The sequence below is a fragment of the Podarcis cretensis genome (genome assembly GCF_951804945.1).
Source record: "Podarcis cretensis genome assembly, chromosome: 2".
Classification (NCBI taxonomy): domain Eukaryota; kingdom Metazoa; phylum Chordata; class Lepidosauria; order Squamata; family Lacertidae; genus Podarcis; species Podarcis cretensis.
Window position 1 is genome coordinate 23,285,611 of NC_137171.1, and position 15,255 is coordinate 23,300,865.

A 15,255-nucleotide genomic window follows, 5' to 3' on the forward strand; every position below is an offset into this window, starting at 1 on the left:
TTGGCTGTTTGCTAGAACCAATCACAAAAGATACACCCATTTCCTTCTTGCCCTTTTATGGAAATCAAAAAGCTATATATTCTTCTATCTATAAATGACAAATAAGTAGTAATATATCTTACATGTGTCTCAACAAGGAATCTTAATTACCAGCTCACCTCTTGCCCTCCTTGCCCTATTGCCTTCCAAAACAGATAATTAATCTTGAATTTTTATCTTATGCATGTCAAGGATTGAGTTCACATCAACATTGAGAGATCTCCTTCATTTGAAGGTTTCTAAACAAAAGGCCTGACAACCATATATCAGGAGTGCTCGATGGCGTCTCCTGTCTGGCAAGGGGGGGGGGCTGATGCCTGATGGCCCCTGTGATCTCTTCCAACTATATGAAATAAGAATCTAGCATTTCTTAAATCCTTTGCATAATTATATTTAAACTAATATATTTAATACATAAATAAACTTTTAAAAGGAAAAGAAATCTTAAAAGGATCTTAGTTTAAGAAACAAACAGCTTTTGAAAAGTCTTCCCAGAAAATGTTCTGTTTCTACCAGCTAGATGCTTTTTCACTGCTCTTGACCTTCTTAACCTTAGGAAGAAGATATGGCTCATTTTACTATTTATCCACCCTTAATTTGTAGGGTCAGTGTAACCTTGGCTGTCAGCCTGTAATTCCCTTTTTACGACTTTGAGAATTGTTTTCTGCTATAAATCAGGGGGGCCCCTTGTCTAGGAGTAAAAATATCTTGCCAAGGTTTTTAGGCATGGTCTTCTGCCTGGCATAAAATATTTGAAAATCATTAAGCTTTTTAAGATACAGGCCCTGATCAAACATATAAGCTTTAATAAAAATGCAGGCTTATGATTAGATGCCTCACCATGAACTAGTAGAAGGAGCAAGTGTAATAAGTCACAAAAAGCATGCACGAAGTTCACAGTCATGTGCACAAGCATATATACCCCTTTCCAGTTCCCTCCCCCGTTCTCCTCCCTCAGGAGTCCTCTGAGCATGAACAGAAAGCTGTCTTGGGACTATTGGACTCTTCCCAGGAAAGGGGGAATGAGAAGCCGAGGGGGTGGGTCGAGGAGCCCTGGTGGTTCAGCATGTCCAAGATGTTGCAACCGAATGAGATGAGATTCGTTTCTCAGGCCTGAGTATTCTTGGCAATGACAGAGCCTATACATTAGCCTTTAAAAGTAACATTTTGCCTTTTGCCACAGCATCTTGTGAGAAAAGCAGAGAAGAGCAGAGAAAAGCTGTTTTGGATTTTTAGAAGACAAAAGGACAGTTTTGAGGCCTGGTTGATTATTGAAGCCTGGGGTGATTTCACAGACAGGATTTGGATATCCTGTCCTTACAGTTTAAGGCCTTTTGGGGAAGTCTGTGGGCAAGTACGAACTTGCAAAACTGTGATTACAATTTTAACAGACATAATAAATTGGATCTAATGAAGTTGTTCAGCCTCTATGTGCCCCCTACACTGCCCTCAACTGGCCCCAGAGGGTTGCAGGAAACCCCTGAGCAAATTTGGTGTGTGTGTGTGTGTGTGTGTGTGTGTGTGTGGAGAGAAAGCTCTAATGTGTGAGCAGAAGTGACTTACAGTGGTACCTCAGGTTACATACGCTTCAGGTTACAGACTCAACCCAGAAATCGTGCTTTAGGTTAAGAACTTTGCTTCAGGATGAGAACAGAAATCGTGCTCCAGCAGTGCGGCGGCAGCGGGAGTCCCCATTAGCTAAAGTGGTGCTTCAGGTTAAGAACAGTTTCAGGTTAAGAATGGACCTCCGGAACGAATTAAGTACTTAGCCCGAGGTACCACTAATTGGATAGAACCAATTAGAACGAATTAAGTACTTAGCCCGAGGTACCACTAATTGGATAGGTAAAGGTAAAGGTAAAGGTACCCCTGCCCGTACGGGCCAGTCTTGACAGACTCTGGGGTTGTGCGCCCATCTCACTTAAGAGGCCGGGGGCCAGCGCTGTCCGGAGACACTTCCGGGTCACGTGGCCAGCGTGACATCGCTGCTCTGGCGAGCCAGAGCCGCACACGGAAATGCCGTTTACCTTCCCGCTGGTAAGCGGTCCCTATTTATCTACTTGCACCCGGAGGTGCTTTCGAACTGCTAGGCTGGCAGGCGCTGGGACCGAGCAGCGGGAGCGCACCCCGCCGCAGGGATTCGAACCACCGACCTTTCGATCGGCAAGTCCTAGGCGCTGATGCTTTAACCCACAGCGCCACCTGCGTCCCTAACTAATTGGATAGAACCCACTAATTGGATAGAACCCACAATCAGTTAAAGGAGTTGGCAAAGCTTTTAGGAAAGGCCAAGAACTAGGCCTTTGAACACGGGATCTGCTTTTTGTATAATAATAATAATAATAATAATAATAATAATAATAATAATAATTTATTATTTATACCCCGCCCATCTGGCTGAGTTTCCCTAGCCACTCTGTGCAGCTCCCAATTGAGTGTTAAAAACAATACAGCATTAAATATTAAAAACTTCCCAATACAGGGCTGCCTTCAGATGTCTTTTGAAGATAGGATAGCTGCTTATTTCCTTCACATCTGAAGGGAGGGCGTTCCATAGGGTGGGCGCCACTACCGAGAAGGCCCTCTGTCTGGTTCCCTGTAACCTGTAATGAAAGATTTGGGCTTTTACCGCTGGTAGGTCTTCATTTATTGCTTTCTTTTCTTCCTGCTCTAGAGAAGATGGAAAGGTATAAAGTGGCAGAAAGAGGCTGGGACCCTGTGCTTTTTAGGGCTGTATAGAAGAGAGAAATACCTTGTTTCTCATACCTTGGCATAACCAGGGCCGGATTTAGGTTTGATGAGGCCCTAAGCTACTGAAGGTAATGGGGCCCTTTATATGTGCAGCTGTCCATTGTCAACAATAAATTATCGCGGTTTTTTTGTTTACTTACATTTTGATTACTCACATAATAGCAGCCTACACAACACAAAACACTGTTGCTGTATGTAGGTTTTATTTTTTTTATCTTATATTTTGGAAATGTACATCCAGTTTTTTTTCCTTTAAATTTTTTTGGTGGCCCCCAAGAGAGTGGGGCCCTAAGCTATAGTTTATTTAGCTTATACGTAAATCTGGCACTGGGTATAACAATCTGCTTCTGCAACAAGAAACGGTTCTCACAGTTCTGGAGCTACATTCTGTTTTTAGTCCATCTTTTTAAAATTTTTTATTTTCAATGCAAAATTACAACAAAAATTACAAACATCAAATCCAGAATAAAACTATACAAACAAGAAAGAAAAAACACACAAAAAGAAAAAAGAAAACACACACACATCTACAAATGTCATCTGGGCCAGGACGCAGTTGTTCAGGCCAGGATGCAGAGGCCTAGTCAGGATGCAGAGGCCTAGACAGGATGCAGAGGCCTAGTCAGGATGCAGAGGCCTAGTCAGGATGCAGATGAGGCATCTAATCATAAGCCTGCATTTTTATTAAAGCTTATATGTTTAATCAGGGCCTGTATCTTAAAAGACCAGTCTTAGAAGACCAGTTGCCTAAAAACCTTGGCAAGATATTTTTACTCCTAGACAAGGGGCCCCCCTGATTTATAGCAGAAAACAATTCTCAAAGTCGTAAAAAGGGAATTACAGGCTGACAGCCAAGGTTACACTGACCCTACAAATTAAGAGTGGATAAATAGTAAAATGAGCCATATCTTCTTCCTAAGGTTAAAAAAGGTCAAGAGCAGTGAAAAAGCATCTAGCTGGCAGAAAAAGAACATTTTGGGAAATCTTTTCTAAAGCTGTTTGTTTCTTAAACTAAGATCCTTTTAAGATTTCTTTTCCTTTTAAAAGGTTATTTATGTATTAAATATATTAGCTTAAATATAATTATGCAAAGGATTTAAGAAATGCTAGATTCTTATTTCATATAGTTGTAAGAGTTGTAACTATCCTGAAATTAAGTCAGGCACCAGCCAAGCCCCTTGCCAGACAGAAGACGCCAATCGAGCGCTCCTGATATATGGTTGTCAGGCCTTTTGTTTAGAAACCTTCAAATGAAGGAGATCTCAATGTTGATGTGAACTCAATCTTTGACATATGCATAAGATAAAAATTCAAGATTAATTATCTGTTTTGGAAGGCAATAGGGCAAGGAGGGCAAGAGGTGAGCTGGTAATTAAGATTCCTTGTTGAGACACATGTAAGATATATTACTACTTATTTGTCATTTATAGATAGAAGAATATATAGCTTTTTGATTTCCATAAAAGGGCAAGAAGGAAATGGGTGTATCTTTTGTGATTGGCTCTAGCAAACAGCCAATAGGAATTTCAACCAGGCTGATTGGACAGAGGCAGCCACAGGAGGAGCAAGGGGGCTGGATTAAGGAAATATAAGTGCTGGCCAGAATGGCAAGAGGCCAGGCCAGAGCTTGGTAACCATATACCACTGTGCCTCATATTTATTTGTCTGACAAATAAATTACTATTTTAATTTCTCTATTGCTGCGTTGAATATTTCATTCCAGCTAAGCGTTAACCACAAGCAGGGTGCTACACAGAGGCTTAGACAGGATGCAGAGGCCTAGTCAGGATGCAGAGGCCTAGACAGGATGCAGAGGCCTAGTCAGGATGCAGAGGCTTAGACAGGATGCAGAGGCTTAGACAGGATGCAGAGGCCTAGTCAGGATGCAGAGGCCTAGTCAGGATGCAGAGGCCTAGACAGGATGCAGAGGCCTAGTCAGGATGCAGAGGCCTAGACAGGATGCAGAGGCCTAGTCAGGATGCAGAGGCTTAGACAGGATGCAGAGGCCTAGTCAGGATGCAGAGGCCTAGTCAGGATGCAGAGGCTTAGACAGGATGCAGAGGCCTAGTCAGGATGCAGAGGCCTAGACAGGATGCAGAGGCCTAGTCAGGATGCAGAGGCCTAGACAGGATGCAGGACGTGCAGGCCTGGCCAGGACACACAGGCCTGTTATACCTTCTGGGTTTGACGAGGCATGTGACCCCCCACCTGTCCTGAGCCTGAGGAATCACACACCTCCTCCCCAAGCTAGTGAGCCCCAAAACCAAATCCTCATAAACCTGCAAGAACTAATCCAACTTCTAAGCACTTTCCCCTCTGACAAAGATAGGGCTGAAGAGGAAGGCAGAGTCAACACCGATAAATTATAGCGGAACGTTCTGAAGAAACACATCCCCTTATACAGTATGAGCCTGCCTGGCCTCGGAGATCTTCTGCAGAGGCCTTTCTCTTGATCATGCCACATTCGCAGGCATGTTTGGTGAGGATGTGAGACAGGGCCTTCTTGGTGGCTGCCCCCACTATCTGCTTTCGTTTCGCCAGCAGGCAAAAACCTTTTTCAATTAGTAAATAACTGGTTGTTGTAGCATGGTCTTCTGAGTGTGCGTGTTGTGCATTCTTTTCTTTATTTAATTGTTTTTAAATATTTATTGTATGTGTTCTTACTGGTATTTGTCCTAATTCGTGGAATGCATGCCAGAGAATATGTAGTATACCTGCCTAGGGAATTTTGCTGTGGAGTAAGGCAGGGTTACACTGTGGTTACACAATGAGAAGTGGTTCATTCTGTGCCTAAATTGCAAGAAAAACAGGGATGGGAAGTTTCTGTGTTCCCATGATTTGTGGAGTGTGTGTTCTGTCATGCTGTGCTTCTTAAAACGTAGTAGCAGTTTTATTTGTTCAGTCCTTGGGCCGTAACAAACGAGATAAAACTTCCGCATCTAATTAAATTCAGAAACAAATTATTCCCTTATAATAAAAATCCACTGCACGGACAGCTAAACATTTTCAGTGCATGCTTGCTACCATGGAGGCAAAGGAGGAAAGCTTTTCAACAACAGCTCTATCACTTTTTAAATAAGTAATTTTGTTTGTTAATAGGCCAATGACTTATTTGCACACAGCTGCAACAAATAAGGCAGGTTCTCTGTAATACCTTCATTACATAGAAAATGACTACAGGTGGCATTACAGTGTTTTCTGTCTTTTATTTCCACTACAATAATGCATGAAGTTTGCAGCAAAGAGGTGTCCTTTGGATTATTGTCCAGGATTTCTTGCTTGCAGGTAAGGATGGAGGTGGGTGGGAAATTCAACTCAGTTTGCATTTAAAGGTAATTATCAAATTTGCTCTTTCTGAAACCATATGACAACTGAAACACAGCCAGCCTTTGAAACTTAACCAAATTTTGTGGATGCAGTTCTCCAACCAAACGATGTTTACAGAAGTGCGTATATTGGGGGGAGTGTGCATAAAAATTGATATAATAGTGAAAATAACATACAAAACTGTATAATATATGGGGAAATTGCAAGAAAATTGTACATTAGTCAGAATTGCATACAAAAATGTGTGTATTTGGACAGATGCTTATGAATTTTAATGAGATTCCATTTTAATGCAAATTGCTGCAGAAATGTGGAGAATTTAAGATTCAAAAAATCAGAAACTGAGAGATCTGAAACTGACTGCTCCTTCCATGCCTACTTGTAGGCAGGGCAACTCTAGATTTAGTGGTCCCTAAGTGCACCAAAAGACATGTGTGGATGGATATTTTCTCCCCGCCTCCCTTGCTTTCCTACATGATGGCTTAACATACTCTAATCACCCTGCAGAGCCTTTGAGTGCCAGGCTTGCCTGAGCACTATTGGTACATCATTCCTCATGGGATGTGGGTGGCGCTGTGGTCTAAACCACTGAGCCTCTTGGGCTTGCTGATCAGAAGGCCGGTAGTTCGAATCCCTGTGACAGGGTGAGCTCCCATTGCTCTGTCCCAGCTCCTGACAACATAGCAGTTTGAAAGCACGCCAGTGCAAGTATATAAATAGGTACCACTGCGATGGGAAGGTAAACAGTGTTTCTGTGCACTCTGGTTTCCGTCATGTTGTTCCGTTGCACCAGAAGCGGTTTAGTCATGACCTGGAAAGCTGTCTGTGGACAAACGCCGGCTCCCTCAGCCTCAAAGTGAGATGAGTGCCACAACCTTTACCGTTATATCATCCCTCATGAATACACTGGTGCTCCTCCACCATGGGACAGTATTGTGCCAGTTTTGGGTTCTGAGCACCCATGAGTCAGACTAGGGGAACAGTGGTTGTTGTGTGACTATAAGAACAAAGTTATGAGGAGGAGAGCGCAACATCTGTTTCAGGCAACTCCAAGTGATTGGAAAGATCCTCTTGGGTGTCTTACATCATAAATACTCTTTCAGCTAGCTTATGGAGCAATGGCATTTTAAGTACTGTAATTAATTGCTAATATGGAATAACATGGAAATTATTCAGTGCAAGATGGCACTCTACCATGTGCATTACTGCTCGTGTGGGTACAATAATTATGGTTTAGAGACAATGCAGTTCTTTAGCACAACATTTAATCTTCTGTACTTTGGTTGATTTATGGTAACTGAATAAGCAGTACTGTTTGCAAAACAGACGTGTGGTTTTAATTTCTTAATACAAAGCATTCTGCTTCCGTTTAGACAGTTTCCCTTCTCGATCGTCTTTTCCAGTTACAACAAGGGAGACGACACCCATTTTGTGGTGGTAAGAAGCAGACCAGTTCGTCACACACGAAGGTAAAATACGATGAGACTGTGGCTGTAGACAAGTGAAAATATTTGATTGGGGGTGTTATGTGTGTAAAATGGCCAGGATCCAACTGAGCTAGATGGATTAATGTTCTGGCTTCCTATTCTCCTAGTTCTGTCAAACAATAAGGATGCTATTGTTTTTTCTTAGGCTGCATTTATTTCCCTGTGCATCATCATCATCATCATCATCATCATCATCATCTATTATTTATACCCCACCCATCTGGCTGGGTTTCCCCAGCCACTCTGGGCGGCTTCCAACTGAATATTAAAAACACAATACAGCATTAAACGTTAAAAAAACTTCCCTAAACATGGCTGCCTTCAGTTGTCTTTTAAAAGTAAGATAGTTGCTTATTTCCTTGACATCTGATGGGAGGGCATTCCACAGGGTGGGCGCCACTACCGAGAAGATCCGCTGCCTGGTTCCCTGTAACCTCACTTCTCGCAGTGAGGGAACCGCCAGAAGGCCCTCGGAGCTGGAACTCCGTGTCCGGGCTGAATGATGGGGGTGGAGACGCTCCTTCAGGTATACTGGGCCGAGGCCGTTTAGGGCTTTAAAGGTCAACACCAGCACTTTGAATTGTGCTCGGAAACGTACTGGGAGCCAATGTAGGTCTTTCAATACCGGTGTTATGTGGTCTCGGCGGCCGCCCCGTCACCAGTCTAGCTGCCGCATTCTGGATTAGTTGTAGTTTCCGAGTCACCTTCAAAGGTAGCCCCACATAGAGCGCATTGCAGTAGTCCAAGTGGGAGATAACTAAAGCACGCATCACTCTGGCGAGACAGCCTGGGTACCAGATGGTGCTGGTAAACAGCTGCCCTGGACACAGAATTGACCTGTGCCTCCATGGACAGCTGTAAGTCCAAAATGACTCTCAGGCTGTGCGCCTGGTCCTTCAGGGGCACAGTTACCCCATTCAGGACCAGGGAGTCCTCCACACCAGCCCGCCCTCTGTCCCCCAAGAACAGTACTTCTGTCTTGTAATACCTGCTGCTTCTGAAACAGAGTGGAGTTTCAAAAGTAGCTTTTAGTATGGCATGGCAGCGGGTGCGAGTGCTGCTTGTGAAATTCCACTGCATTTGAGCAAAGGACTTTGTGTGAGCTTAAGGCTGTGATCCTCTGTTGCTTGTCTTGGGAGTAAGCTCCATGGGACTCGGTGAGTAGACATGCCTACGATAACACTGAAAACAGCCATTTGGCTTTCAGCTCGTGCCTGTAGAAATCATGACTGATTATCATGACATTACTTTTGCAACGCTTTGCTTAGCTTACTAAAATAGCATAGCCATTTTGAAAGCCAATTCATACACAAAGGAAGTGAAATTCAGTTGCCTAATGTACAGTTAAAATCTCCTGTGTTCTTAGGAAGATGTATTGCAAACAAATCAATATACCTAAGTGCAAAAAATAAAATAAAAATCATATTGTGGATTTAATGGCACAAATCAGAAATCCATTTCCTTTGCTTAAGAGGGCTTAGTTGAAAAAGTATTTTATTTCTGGTCTGTTGACCATAATAAATTGATGATGATTATGATGAATAGCGTTTAGTTATCAGACTAAGCAAAGCATCATGACATATTATCTTCACCAGCATTTCAAAACCCCAAAGGCATCCTCTACAGTCTCAGGAACAGAGACTGTCCCAAAATTAGGATCATAATTAGATTTTTATTGGTATGTGTGTTGTTGGAGAAACCAACCTAAGTGCAATCCTACATGTATCTACTCAGTGCAATCCTAAACTACAGAGTCTAGGGCTTGCTGATCAGAAGGTTGGCGGTTCGAATCCCTGCGACGGGGTGAGCTCCCATTGTTCGGACCCAGCTCCTGCCCACCTAGCAGTTTGAAAGCATGCCAGTGCACGTAGATAAATAGGTACCACTGCGATGGGAAGGTAAATGGCATTTCTGTGCGATGCTCTGGTTCGCCAGGAGTGGCTTAGTCATGCTGGCCACATGACCCAGATGCTGTACGCCTGCTCCCTCGGCCTATAAAGCGAGATGAGCGCTGCAACCCCAGAGTCGTCCGCGACTGGACCTAATGGTCAGGGGTACCTTTACCTTCTACTTACATTACCATGCAGTCTCTTAATCTTGCCAGTCAATAATATTATAGTTCACTGGAAGCTGCAATGTATCAGGGCCAGGTTCCCACATTCTGAAGTTAAGGAGTGAAGCCTACAGTTTAAGACTAGGGCAGGCAAACATTGCTCCATCATGAGCATTAACAGGGTTATTATGCATTTGCATTTGTTCTGGCAAAATGAGCAGAACAATCCTGAATGCCTGACTGATTGGTTTAGAAAAATAGTCGTAGAATAAACCTGCTTTTGTTATGAAGACACTTTCAGTGTGACTCACTGCACTTGGGAATACTATCTTCTTGAACAGAATCGCTTATCGCTCATCAGAATGAAGACACTTCAGTTTCTACCAGTGCTAAAAATGATGTTTTAAAAAAATGCTTGTTGTGTTATGCCCCCGATAGGGAATATATTTCTTAATGGATGAAAACTTTCCATACACTGTTGTTCTTTGTTGCCACTAGGAATATTATCCAAGTTTACATGGCTAAACGAATCACAGAGCCTTTACTGATCCTATTTTGTGTAGCGAGTTGTCAGAGGATGAAAGGCAGACAGAGTACGATCTCTGCAGTTATTTGAACCAGTTGTGCAAATCCTTTTATACTGGGCTGGTATCTTGTCACTTGTTTTATTGCCTATTTAGTTAGTGCATGGGACTGTGATTTGTACAGGGCCTTGGTGTATGCATGGAAATTGGCAAGCTGGGTCTCAGAGAAAGATCCACATGAGCAGGACACTTGTAGATCAGTCACCAGTGCTGAGACACTTCTGTCTGTAGATAGGGTGTGTGTTTGTGTTTGTGTTTGTGTGTGTGTGTATATATATATATATATATATATATATGCTGGCCATGATTTGAAAATGGTGCAAGAAAGCTACACAGCTGGTGTCTCTGGAGGTGGTTTTATCCCTGTCCACGGTTTTTCAACTGAGCTCATACCAAAGCCCATTCAAGGCATGGAATTCCTAAGAAACATCAACATTTAATCGCGCATCACCTTGGCATGCATGGATCATAACTCGAAGCACTCCTTAATGCTTAATCTCGCTATAGTGCTCTCAAATGATCAAAGCGATTTGCATGGATTCTCTAGCTGTAATTCTCACAACAACTGTGTAAGGTAAGTATGCACCGCCCATATTGTAGATGCAGTAACCGAAGCTGAGAAAAAGTGGCCACGTAGTGATTTCACAGCAGAGACTAGACTCAAAGGCTTCCTGACGTGTTGCTTAGTCTGTGACCTTCTGGATAGCTCAGTTGGTTAGAGCGTGGCACTGATAATGCCAAGGCTGCAAGTTCGATCCCTGCTTGGACCAGGTGATCCTCAGGGTCCCTTCCAGTTCTGTGATTCTTAGCTACTATGCTATAGCTCTAGGGGTTTGCACATATTAACCGGGTCTTTCTATGCACCTTGCTTACATTATTTGCCACACCAAAATCTATTTTTCAACTTGGGCTGGACAGAGGGGGCTGCCGTTTGAAAAACAAGAGGCCCAGACGGAATTGTTTGTGTAAAGTTCCCCAGGTTATGGCTGTAGAGCTATGGACTCTTTCAGAATTGACTGCTGATGATTTCTGAGTCATGGCTATGTGCAAACCTCCTTTCTCATTTCCCCGGGAGCAAATTTTATTTATTCATTTATTTTAGAGTATTTTTAGCTTGCCTATTATCTGCAGATCTCAGGACGAGTTGCAAAATCTTTAAAACAAAAACACATCCATGTTAATGAAATAAAAGCTGGTCAGAATACAGAACTAAAACTGCACCTTGGTTTCCTGTTGCTGGGGCTCATCCTATTAAAGCTTCTACACAGCATCTAGGCTGAGGACAGAAAAGCCTGGGTTGTATCTATTGAGCTCTTTATTTGTTGGGATGCAAATTGCTATTGCCACTGGAAAATAGGAGAAAGAAAGAGTGTCATTTGGAAAGAGCATATTTTGATTTGTTGAAAGGAGCTTCCAGACCGGCTGTTCATTGAGTATTCATATTGATATGTATGCACAAAATGTACACTGAGGATATACAACATCACCTGTTTATTGAGCAATCATTTTGATAATGTTCACATGGAAGTTTGCATTGCCAGCTAGTGGTTATTATTCCACACTTTCCAGGGCAATTTCCCAACACTTTTGCAGTTAGAAAAGTGATGGGATAATTCTGCTGTTCAACAACTCAGTTATTCAGCAACTTAGTATTGTGCCAATAAACAGCCCACTAGAAGCATCCTGAAATTTTACCAGCTCACTTCTAATTGGAAAGGGGAGGCTGGATCCCATGTTAAGATCAATTGGGTTGTATCCAACTCCACTTCACTTGTTTCCTAAGTTTTTGAGGGGAGGGGAAATGAACATCCAAAATATTTACTTTTGAGTTGAGATTTGGAAAATTGCTTCCTTGGAAAGGAACAAACGGCCAGTGCTGTAGTCACCCATTCCCCCAGCCCCCAATAACAGAAAAGTTCACAAATAGTCACTAGAACTGAGTATTGATTAATACATTATTGAAGGGGTTGATATCGAAGGAACATTTGCCAAGTGAAAATAGGGAAATGCTATATTACTACCGCTAGTAATACTGTAGTAGCATACCCTCCAATGTTTGTCTGATGAAAATAGGCACAGCCCCATATTTCTCTAATGAAAATAGGGACGTCCTAGCAATTTCAAGATGACAAACTGCATTGTTTCTTAATTAAGGTTCTCTATGAGAAGGAGTGTTGCCTTCTTAAAAGACACTCTTATTTCCTGTTAAGTGTCTTGCTTTGCTATTAAAATGCATATTGGTGGGCCTTGGTTAAGTTACTGTTAGAACATGTTTACAATATACAGTGGTACCTCTGGTTACGAACTTAATTTGTTCTGGAAGTACATTCTTAAGCTGAAACCGTTCTTATCCTGAGGTGTGCTTTTGCTAATGAGGCCTCCCGCTGCACGCACACCTCCAGCGCGTGATTTTTGGTCGCATCCTGGGGCAGTGTTTGCAGCCAGGAGTAGCTACTTCCGGGTTAGCGGAGCTCGTAACCTGAAGCGTTCATAACCGGAGGTACCACTGTACTGTTAGTGGTTTGGTTTGCCATCACATTTCAGCATAAAGGTAAAGGTAAAGGGACCCCTGAGCATTAGGTCCAGTCGTGGCTGACTCTGGGGTTGCGGCGCTCATCTCGCTTTATTGGCCGAGGGAGTCGGCGTACAGCTTCTGGGTCATGTGGCCAGCATGACTAAGCCGCTTCTGGCGAACCAGAGCAGCGCACGGAAATGCCTTTTACCTTCCTGCCAAAGCGGTACCTATTTATCTACTTGCACTTTGATGTGCTTTCGAACTGCTAGGTTGGCAGGAGCAGGGACCGAGCAACGGGAGCTCACCCCGTTGTGGGGATTCAAACCGCCGACCTTCTGATCGGCAAGTCCTAGGCTCTGTGGTTTAACCCACAGCACCACCCGCTTGCTTAAAGCCTCCCTGAAATATAGGTCCTTTCTTTTTCCCTTTCTGCAAAAAGCGAGCTTGGGTAAAGCACACAGACCTACCTCCGCTGCACGTTGCTGGTTAAATTTAAAGCCCATAAATAACCAGCTGTCTTAATAAAACAGATTCATAACCAGTGCAGCCCAAGTGTATTTGCTGCCGGTGATGGATGTCAGCATATGCCAGCATAGATAGAACATAGCTGAGCTATACACACCCCTCTGCTGCCTTTCAAATGTGCACAGCAAACAAATAGACAATTATAGAGATTGTGAGTTAAGTCAGAGCAGTGTGACTAGAATTTATGGTGCCTAACTGAGACTGGGGGGTGGGGGTGGAGGCATGTCTGTAGAGAGATTTGATGGGCATTCTTGGGATTTTACTAAACTGGGTTGTAAATAACCACTCTGGGTCCCCCATCCCCCCCGCTTCCTGCCATCTGAGACTCTCAGAAATTCTCGCATTTCTTCTGAATGGCAGACGCAGTAATTTATTACTCCCAATGATTATCCTTTATTATTTTTATAGTGCTATCAAGGCATCTAGTGCTTTGCAAAATTAAATTAAAGTGCTGAAAGCTTTGCAATCATCTGTTAGCTCTCCAGCCAGCAAATTGCAAGCTTTCAATTTGTCTTCTGACTAGCTTTCTCTTGCTAATCAGAGGCGTACAAACAATGGAAAAGGCAATGTTAAAACATGAATAGGAAACCATGCAATTATCTCAACAGTTGTGGTTTTTTTTTAAAGTTCCTACCAGTCCCTGGTCACATTAGAGAGGCCACATAATTCCAGGCAAAAGGTTGGTTGTTTTAAACAAGGTTGTGTGTTTTGTGCTTGTTGTTGCTAGGTTATTAGATCCTAATGAAACAGATGTCTCTACTTTGATTTATTTCGTAATGCAATGCCAGATTCAGTAACGTGCTCAGCTTTGACAAAATATGTTTTACTGCAGCTCTCTTTCCCCTTCCGTGGAACTAACAATTGAAATAGCCTGAAAGGAACTGCTGTGCTCTTATACTGGGTGTGGCCCATCCCATTTCACCAGAGGCAGAACAGGAATGTGCTGCCCCTTCCTCCACCCCTCTGCCCCAACCCCTGTGGCACTGCCACCCTGCCAAAGCCTCGCTTACTGGGGTCATGCAGAAGCAGCAGCTTCCTGTGAGATCTTGCAGAGCGCTTGTGAGCTCTCGCCACAAGCCGCTGCTACGGCTTCTCTTTCTCTTGTGGCAGGAGTAGGCGAGGCACCCACAGGCACCGCCCTGTGAGATTCCGCCTCAACTTTGAAGATCTTTGTGTCTGGAATTTGTGTTAATAATAACAATAATAATATATTTTTATTTATACCCCACTCTCCCCGGCCAGAGCCGGGCTCAGGGCGGCTAACACCAATAAAATTATTATAAAACACAACAGCGGGGGAAACAAACAAAAAAACCCAAAACCAACCCAAACAACCAGTTTATTAAAATAAGGGTTAAAATACAATTTAAAATGCAGCCTCATTTTAATAGTAGCCCATAAATCAAACCCACAAGGGGAGGGAAACATAAGGGTCAGACTGAGTCCAAACCAAAGGCCAGGCAGAACAGCTGTGTCTTACAGGCCCTGCGGAAAGATGTCAAGTCCTGCAGGGCCCTAGTCTCTTGTGACAGAGCGTTCCACCAAGTCGAGGCCAGTACTGAAAAGGCCCTGGCCCTAGTTGAGATCAATCTAACCACCTTGTGGCTTGGGAACTCCAAAGTGTTGTTATTTGTGGACCTTAAGGTCCTCCGCGGGGCATACCAGGAGAGGCGGTCCTGTAGGTACAAGGGTCCTAGGCCGTGTTGAATATTTGTAACTGTAAAATAGTAACAATAACTTAAAAAAAATAATCATTGTGTTGCTATACAATACCATGCGACTGTAGTGTTCCAGAATAGTATGAAGGCGGGATCTAGTTTATAAAGGAGCACTCTTAGGGTGGGTGATATTTAATCCTCCACTTGGCACATATTGATGAGTGCTGTGAATTAGCATGGTTGGCAGGCCAGTGGGTAACATGGGCAACTTGCAAGGGGTTGTTTTGTTTGACTGTCCCTTCTTCTTCTGGCAAGT

At 43.3% G+C, this 15,255-nt stretch overlaps 1 protein-coding gene and 2 long non-coding RNA genes across 5 annotated transcripts in view; 1 reads left to right on the forward strand and 2 right to left on the reverse strand.

Annotated features, from left to right (window-relative positions):
- LOC307210142 overlaps nucleotides 1-15,255 on the forward strand; it is a 225,798-nt gene that overhangs the window by 24,420 nt on the left and 186,123 nt on the right. Inside the window, exon 2 of one of the 3 annotated variants that reach the window (XR_013835866.1) lies at nucleotides 7,495-7,586. This is a non-coding gene — a long non-coding RNA (uncharacterized lncRNA). Of the gene's footprint in view, nucleotides 1-7,007; nucleotides 7,587-15,255 lie in introns of those variants that run through there. The other 2 variants (XR_013835867.1, XR_013835868.1) reach the window with 2 other exon arrangements.
- Nucleotides 1-15,255, reverse strand: part of CACNG1 (calcium voltage-gated channel auxiliary subunit gamma 1) — a 38,114-nt gene that overhangs the window by 18,280 nt on the left and 4,579 nt on the right. The window lies entirely within an intron of this gene.
- On the reverse strand, nucleotides 7,512-13,950 carry LOC307210155. Its single transcript, XR_013835882.1, has 3 exons — nucleotides 13,916-13,950; nucleotides 11,463-11,587; nucleotides 7,512-7,608 (listed from the first exon to the last, which is right to left on the reverse strand). It is a non-coding gene; the product is annotated as an uncharacterized lncRNA (long non-coding RNA).